The sequence below is a fragment of the Humulus lupulus genome, chromosome 8 (genome assembly GCF_963169125.1).
Source record: "Humulus lupulus chromosome 8, drHumLupu1.1, whole genome shotgun sequence".
In the NCBI taxonomy this organism is placed as follows: domain Eukaryota; kingdom Viridiplantae; phylum Streptophyta; class Magnoliopsida; order Rosales; family Cannabaceae; genus Humulus; species Humulus lupulus.
The window spans coordinates 119,292,114-119,300,707 of record NC_084800.1 but is presented as its reverse complement, the minus strand read 5'-3'; the positions used below and the strand labels follow the sequence as shown (position 1 = coordinate 119,300,707).

The following is an 8,594-nucleotide window of genomic DNA, read 5'->3' as shown; positions in this document are numbered from 1 at the left end:
ATCATGTGCGACTTTTGGCCACTCTTCATCATTAAGACCTCAAACTGCTTTTTCAAAGCTTTGAGTTGGGCCTTAACATTATCCTCTTCTTGAAGTTAATAGATCCCAGATGATTTGTGTCAGTAGGTGCTGTCAGTAGCACTTTGACCAGTCCAGGTGTGAGACTTTTTCGCGGTTTCTTCGAGATATTCAAGAGCATCGTCTGGCTCTTTTTCGAGAAATTCACCATTGCATAGCATTTCTACAAACTGGCGCTCACGACTCGTGAGGCCTTCATAGAAGTAACTGAGCAAGCGCCAGTTCTCATAGCCATGGTGCGGGTACTGATTTAACAGATCTTTGAATCTTTCCCAGACTTGATAGAACGTTTCATTGTCTTTTTGGGAAAATGTGGAAATCTGTCGTTTTAGACTGTTGTTCTTATGGCTGGGGAAGTGTTTCAGAAAGAAAGATTTGGTCATCTCCTCCTATGTTCCAATCGACCTAGGTCTCAAAGAGTATAACCAGCTTTTGGCTTTGTCCTTCAAGGAGAAAGAGAAGAACTTCAGTCGCACATCATTGACATTTTCGGCTCAATTATAGAACGTGGCTACCACCTCCTCGAATTCTCTGATATGCACGTATGGGCTTTCATTTTCCATTCCATGAAATGTAGGCAAGAGTTGAATCATGCCAGGTTTAAAGTCTAATGCGGGCATATTAGGAGGGAAGATAATGCATGAAGGTGTGGAAGTGCGAGTAGGATGGAGGTAGTCATTGAGAGTTCTTGGTTGGATTTCATCATTGCGAGCCATTGCAAATGGGTTATTATCAGCGAAAGTTTGTGTAGAAGCAGGATTGGTGGAAGGAGTTCCGGTAGGAGTGGCAGATGAATTGGAAGAAGTGTCACTGGAAGTTTTGTGATGATTCATCCACTCTCGGAAATCAGAATTATATTTATTTTATGTCTTTTATTTTATTTTATTATTATTATTATTTTTTGTTAAACTTGTTCCCAGGTAGATTTGGAGGTTTTCAGGTGATCTCCAACGCCTTACTAGAACTCCCCGAGGTTACTGAGTAAGTATGGTGGATCACAAGTCAACCTTTTCGACCAAACAACCTTTAAGCAAAGTGAAATTGCTTATTTTGACAAAACAAGCTTGGTTTTCTTATAGTAATAAGTTCAACCATGTAATAGGCAAAGGTAGATGCTCGAAATGTTCCCAGGCCGATTGGGAAGGTTGCCAAGGTACTGCTTTAGACCCACACTTGCCTAAACAGAACTCCCTGAGGTTCCCAGGTAAGTGTGGAGGGTAGCACTATCACAAACCTTATTTAACAACCAATCTTTCTAGACAGAACAATATCGGTTTCTACCATTTTTAATATTACATAATTGTTCCCAATACTAAGAGTTTTATGATTGAAATTTTATGAACAATTTTATGCAATTTTATGTTTTTTTTTTTTTGAAAAACCTAAATCCTAAGGAAAACTAAGGCAAAGAAAGTAAAAGCCTAAACTAAGCAACAAAATAAACAACACAAAAAGAGAATAAATAAAAGAGAATTAAGGTGAAGATAGAATAACAAGCTTAATCTTTTTTTTTTTAATATGTATTAAACAAAAAAAATAGAATAGAAATTAAGAAAGAAAAATGGACTAAGAATGAACTAAAAAGGAAACAAAAAGTGATTATATAAATATATATGGTTTTTTTTTTAAACAAAAGAAAGGAAATTTAAGATAAGAATAAATATATAATTTTTTTTTTTGGTTTTTTTTTATAGTTATGTATATATATATATGAATGTTTATAATATATATTTTACCGAAAAAAAAGAATAAAAAAAAGAAAGAAAAGAAAAGATATATATATATAAATAAAGGAAATTTTTTTTTTATGATTGTTTTTTTTGTTATAATAATAATTGTTAACTGAGATTTTCGGCAACTCTATCGATAAGTAAGGTTTACTGATGATAATAATGAAAGCAGAAAATCAACACGGGATTTTTACGTGGTTGGGGTGTTAACTAGCCTTAGTCCACGAGTCTATGTTATTAGAGCTTGTAGAAGCTTTTACAATGGAGTTTTCTCTTTATATTTTGACAGAGTTCCTCTCTTTTTTGTGAAAAGAGACCCCGTTTACAGTGCTCTGTAGCTTATATTTATAAGCTGATGGGAATATCGGGTCTGGACCGGGTCCGATCCGGGTCCATCGGAGAAATGGATACAAGAGGCCTTTCTAGTGGAGGCCCAATACAAAAAGGTACAAAATACATAAATCCAAAACCAGCTAAGGCCCAACAGGTTGACCTTAGAGCTATATCTCGCCCGACAAAACGACGCTTTTGGCCTAGCCACTTCGAGTCACGAGGCAGATTCAGGAGACAAGACCAGTCAAAGTACTTGGCTGCGCAGACCTGACACATCGGCGTGCAATCCCGAGATGACCTTTTCTGCAGGTGAAAAGTGGGGGACAACGCCCACGTGGAGCTAGGCGGCGTCAGGGTCCTGGACGCCTGGCCCCTTCAACTAGGGGTGAGATGATCTGGGTCCATTTACCTTTGTTTCGCTTCGTTTACCATCGGTTAGGACAGCGTCAGTGGTCTGGGACAGGGACGCATAGGCCGCAGTGGTTGGAATGCTCTGCACGCCGCCCGGACTATCCTCGCTGAGGACGGACCCGGAGGGACATCCCGGATCCCTCCAATGGGCCCAGCCTTGAGTCCCCGGTCCATACCCTTTCACTTGGGCACTCTCCATACCAAGAGACCTTGGGCCGGGACCGCGTGCTGAGCTGGCCCCCTGACAGTGGGCCAATACGAAGGCCCCGAGCCCATGCAGGAAATGGGGATAATATTTACCCCCAAGCCTTCGCCCGGGCTCGCCGGGAGGAGGGTTGCATCGTCCCCGCGGCGCTCGCCAAGTTGCCTCCCCAGTTCTTGCTCGAGTTCGTGGGTTCGGGCAGAAGGTCGTGGCATTGGTTGGATGCTTAGCCCGGATCGTTTACCACGATCCAGGGACGTTTACCTTCGGCCCGCTTTATGGCAAGGATACACGTGTCACCGGGTGATTGCTGCGCGGGTCTTGAAGGGTCGCCTAGACCTCCCAAGGGTCGCTAGGCCTAGACTAGGGTGTCGGTGCATGTCTCGAGGCGTCCCATCCGCACGGGGGGGCCATCATTAATGTCCCTGGAACGAGGTGGACCGTAGGATGGGGCGACCTTTCGCATCCGCCACTCTTGGGATGTCAGATCCGAGAAGGCGAGGATCCTACCTGAAAGGACTCATAAATGCCCCTGCGCAACTCCTGACTGTCTGATGAAGAGACACCTGTCTGTTGGATCGTGGGCCAGAAATTAGGGCCAATATAAATACCCCAAGAAAACCACACTAGGCACTTTTACTTCTTCGAACCAGTGTATAAACTGATAAGCACTACTTGAGCCTTGCATGTCCGACATCGCCGACGACATACATCGGCACCTTCTAGCTCTGCGCCGCCGCCTGTTCCCCAGAACCCCAGTTCCCGCTCTTCTACCTGAAGACGTATCTCGGGTTTGCCCTGCCGACGAACTACTACGTCGGCTGCACCATTTCAAGAACGAGTTTCTGCCGTCCTTACAGTTGGACAACCATCATCTTCTACGGTCGACACCACCCAGTAAGTCTTTTTAACTCTCTTGACAACTTTGTGAACTTAGGTTCTTTTGATGCATGCGTTTAGGCTCTGTGCTTTAGAAATTGCTAGGAAGGCAGCCTGGTTCGGGTTGCTCTGTATTCGGATGCCTCCCGGACAAGGGGCGGGCCTTAGTAATCTCCTCTCCCGATCAGGGTTCCAGGGCTTTCCGGGGGCCCGGACCTGATCCGACGGGACTCCAAGCAGTCCTTAGGAGATTCCCCGTACCTTGACCGACTTTCTTGGGTTTAGGTACTGATTGCTTGGTCTTTCTTTCTTTGTTCCCAAATTGTCAGTTATGGCAACGGGCGTTACACTCCACTCTGACGAAGAGGTCAATAGGGCCCCTGTCATCGTTCCCAGATCCCGGACGCCCAAGGGCAACAAGTGGGAGATGGACGTAACGGCCAACTCGTTCCGGAACTACTAGATGATGCTGCTCCTAGAGAAGCAACTGGGCATCGAATCAACTCCGGGCCTCTTTCACAACCGCCTGGCCATACGTCCGTGGAAGGATTCGGAGCCTAGAGCGCCGGTCATATCAGTGCAGAAGCTACGCTCCCGCTTCATGACTATTTCGTGTGGTTCCTGACGTACGTGGGAATCGCACTGTTCCAGCTGTTGCCACAAGCGTACCGCCTGCTTGCTAGGTGGAGGGTGTTTTGTGTCACGAAGGATATCGCGGAGCCCACCCCTGCGGAAGTCTTGTATTTCTACAAGCTGGTGCAGTAGGTCAACGTCAAAAACAAGACCCTGGGCGGCTTTTACAGGCTGCAGCCGCGGAGCAGCTATCTTGCTCCTACTAGCTCCTGGAGGCACACCTCGGATGTCAGGCACTATTGGTTCATGACGTCTGGGTTCCTCATGGACAAGAACCCCACGCTGCTGCTGGACTTCCAGCGAGTGGGTAAGTATTCTTCCGGACCTCTCTCTTTTATTCGTCTTTTCTACTCGTCACTTATCATGTCTTCCGGGTGGCAGGGCCTTTCGCTCAAACCCCCCTTACCGAGTTCATCTTGGAAAGGAGGAGGTTTTATGCTAAGTTGACCGCGGAGGAGCTGGACGTAGGGGGCTACGTCAGGGATGAAAACCTCCGGCTGGTTGGGATGCTCGCGGCCACCCAGACCATTGTTATCCCGAACCTTCGGGGCATCCCCTGCGAGAAGAACGTCGACGTCTGGGAGCAGTTGGCCCTCGACCACATTGCCACGGTGGTGAGAGCGGCGCGGGCTGACGCGGCCCAGCGTAAGAAGAACCAGCCCCCGGCGGAAGCGGCGACCTCAGAGGAGCTGGAGGAGCTCTTCGAAGATGCCCTACCAAATGTCGGGACTCCCGGGGCTAGCGTATCGGGGCGAGATAACTCCCCTTTAATCTTAACTTATGCTCCCCGAGTCGGGGACTTAGCTAGGGATAGGCTAGTACCCCCGGGCCCCGCATTTAGGGCCGATGGGGAGATGAGGCCTTCAGTTCCCGTCCCCGTAGGCTCAGAGGTCCTAATGTTCTTACCCGGGTTCCTCCAGTACAGGGGCTTCCTGAACCCGGATGACATAGGGGATCAGATCCATTCATTTGCTTCAAGGGAATTGAGTCTCGCCCGGGGCCTAGATGAGGGTTCTTCCGAGGCATTTTTAACTGCTTTGTGTGTTTTCATCTGTTTGGTTCACTGTCCTAACTCCTTTTTCTGTGCTTTTGCAGAGGACTCCGACATGTCAAACCCGGCCAGCGAAATGAGGAGACTCATCAAGGACCAGGCAGCCAAGAAGGCAGCCAGGAAGGCAAATGAGGTGACGGGCACGGAGCCCCACCTTACCAGGGAAACGCCCGGGACTGAGCTCTGTCCAGGTGAAGCTCTAGCCGTGGTTCCCTTCCAGGCCGTGGAGCCTGCTGCAGACCTCGCTTCTGACTAGCCCCCCGTGATTGATTTGGAGGTGGGTGAGGCTGTCAGCCGGAGCTCTGGGAAGAGGGGCCCGGAAGTCGACGCCGGGGAAGGCAACCTCGGGAAGAGGCCCCGGACGACACGGGCAAGCTCAACCGAAGAGTCACACGGGGAGAGTCGGCTGACCGCGAAGGAAATCCCCGCACCGCCAGTTCTTCCCCTTCGCCCAACTCTTCTCGAGGAGGGGGAGTCTGCCTTGCGGGATGAGCAGTCCCGGCTGATCAATCGGACCTGGGAAAACGACCGGTGCTGGAGGGATGACACTTATAAGGCCCTGACGATCCGTCGCTAGGTCAAGTTCTAGGATCGTCCTGCCGAGTTCAGCGCTCCCCAGCCGATCGTGGACCGATTAGTCGCCGAAGCGGGCTTCCGCCCTAAGCTCAGCCAGGACATAGCCCCCATGGCGGCTGATCTGCTGGATCAGGTTGGGAGCACTATGTCCAACTTTCAGCTGAAGAGGTATGCCACGATAGCCAATCTGGACGTGCTGTTCATCTCTCAGGCTCTCCGCCACCAGGCCACCGCGGTAACTTTTACTTCTCTCATATTCCTTCCTTCATTTGTTGATGATGGTTTTATTTTCTAACTTCTCTTTGCTCCAGGTTGATCTGTTGTCTCAACGGAGCGCTGACCTGGTGGCCGAGCTTGCCATAAAGATGGAGAAAGCCAAGCTAGAGTTGGAGGCGGCTGTGAATTAGAGGGAGGCCGCCAAGGAGACCCTTGGCCGGGAGACGGCCTGCCTCCACGCAGAGGTGGCCCGTGTGCAGGCAGAGCGCGAGGAGCTCGACCGCGCCAAGGTCGGGTTGGAAGAGGAGCTGTCTCATAAGACAAAGGAGGCCGATGAACGGGCGACGCTCTTGGAGACGGCCGTGGCCCAAGCCGCCCTGGATAAGGAGGAGATCATTGCCTTGAAAGCCCGAGTTTGTGAACTGGGCAACTCTCTGCTGCAGGAGAAGGCGGCGCATGAAACGACCCATCACGAAAAGGAGGAGGCCGAGGGCCTGCTGGATGTCACCTTGATGAGGCCATCTACATGGCCTGGTGTAAGGATAAGAATATGAACCTCCTTGTCTTTCCTGATCCTGAATCAAAGCGGGCCGAGTACGAGGCCAAGGAGAGGGAGGATGCGGACCTCCGGGCAGATGTGTTGTAGGCCCGAACCCCGGCCTTGTACTTTTCTTAGTGTTTTTGGCTTGTAATTAAATTTAAAACACTGCTACTTTCTTTGGTTTTTACGAAAGCTTCTTTCCATTGCTTAGTAGAAATTTCGTTTAGTCGCCGCGACTAACTAACTGATTGCAGGGGTTTAGTTCTAGTTCCAACGGCCGGGACTAGACCCAACGACTTAATTTTCCAAGTCTCTAGTCTTGGCACTCGGTCCAGGGCCCTCGGGGCTTGGTTTAACCTGGAGTTTTGATCTCCTTTTACCAATTTTTAGGCCCTGGCTTTGCCCTGGGGAAAACCGGATGCTTTTATCTCCCGGAGGTCAATTTGTCCGGATTAGACGAGCTTAGAGCTCCGTCCCTTTTATTATACCCCCGGATGTCGTTCGTCCGGGGTGGGACCGGCCTCGGGTAGGTCCTCTTTTTCATACCCCCGGACGTTGTTCGTCCGGGGTGGGACCTGCCTTGGGGTCGGTCCTCTCTTTTATACCCCCGGACGTTGTTCGTCCGTGGTGGGACCGGCCTTGGGCTCGGTCCTCTTTTTTATACCCCCGGACGTTGTTTGTCCGGGGTGGGACCGTCCTTGGGCTCGGTCCTCTCTTTTATACCCCCGGACGTTGTTCGTCCGGGGTGGGACTGGCCTTGGGCTCGGTCCTCTTTTTTATACCCCCGGACGTTGTTCGTCCGGGGCGGGACTGGCCTTGGGCTCGGTCCTCTCTTTTATACCCCCAAACGTTGTTCGTCCGGGGCGGGACCGGCCTTGGGCTCGGTCCTCTCTTTTATACCCCCGGATGTTGTTCGTCCGGGGTGGGACCGGCCTTGGGCTCGGTCCTCTTTTTTATACCCCTGGACGTTGTTCGTCCGAGGTGGGACCGACCTTGGGCTCGGTCCTCTCTTTCATACCCCCGGACGTTGTTCGTTCGGGGTAGGACTGGCCTTGGGGTTTGCGTCTCCCGGACTATGGTCCGAGTCGGGACTAGCTTAAGCTTGTGCCCCGCCAGGTATTTTGTTTATACCTGGGATGATACCCCCCGCAAGTGAGCAGAGACGGGTCTGGGGTCACTTGAGAAAGATTGGCATGGTTGTGACAATAGCCCTTTATGACGTTTTGCACACGTCATTTTCATTGTTCGAAAGAAATTCGCCCTGAGGCATACATTGTTTACAACGAAAATATTAAACAGGGAAAAGTTCTAGGACTATTGATAGTATTTGCGGAGATGCTCCACGTTCCAGGCTCGCGGGACTTCTGAACCATCGAGCCGCTTCAAGCAGTACGTTCCGGGGCATACCTTGTGTTGGATCTCATATGGCCCCTCCCAATTAGGTCCTAGAACCCCCACTCCCGGATCTTGGGTAGCAGGGAAGACTCTTCGCAGGACTAGATCGCCGGTTCCAAACTTACGGCTCTTGACTCTGGAGTTGAAATGTCGCGCGATCTTGCCCTGGTACATCTTCAGCTGCACTTGCGACTCCTCCCGGATCTCTTCGATGAGATCCAGCGATTCCTGGAGTAAGGCGTGGTTCTGGGTGGGATCATACGTGTCGCGTCGGTGGGACGAGACGGTCGTTTCGATTGGGATGACGAATTCACATCCATAGACCATAGAGTAGGGGGTGTGTCCTGTTGACGTCCTCTCAGTCGTCCGGTAGGCCCATAGTACGCGGGGGAGTTCCTCGGGCCATTTGCTCTTATAGGCCTGGAGCTTTTTCTTCAACGTCCCTTTTAGGATTTTGTTCACGGCTTCTGCCTGCCCATTTTCCTGAGGCCTGGCAACCGCGGAGAAGCTCTTCACAATATCGTGCCTCTCGCAAAAATCTGTGAAGTG

At 50.6% G+C, this 8,594-nt stretch overlaps 1 non-coding gene across 1 annotated transcript; it reads left to right on the top strand.

The window, feature by feature from the left end:
- Positions 1 to 306: 306 nt before the first annotated feature.
- On the top strand, positions 307 to 413 carry LOC133799047 (small nucleolar RNA R71). Its single transcript, XR_009876255.1, has one exon. It is a non-coding gene; the product is annotated as a small nucleolar RNA R71 (small nucleolar RNA).
- Positions 414 to 8,594: the final 8,181 nt, after the last annotated feature.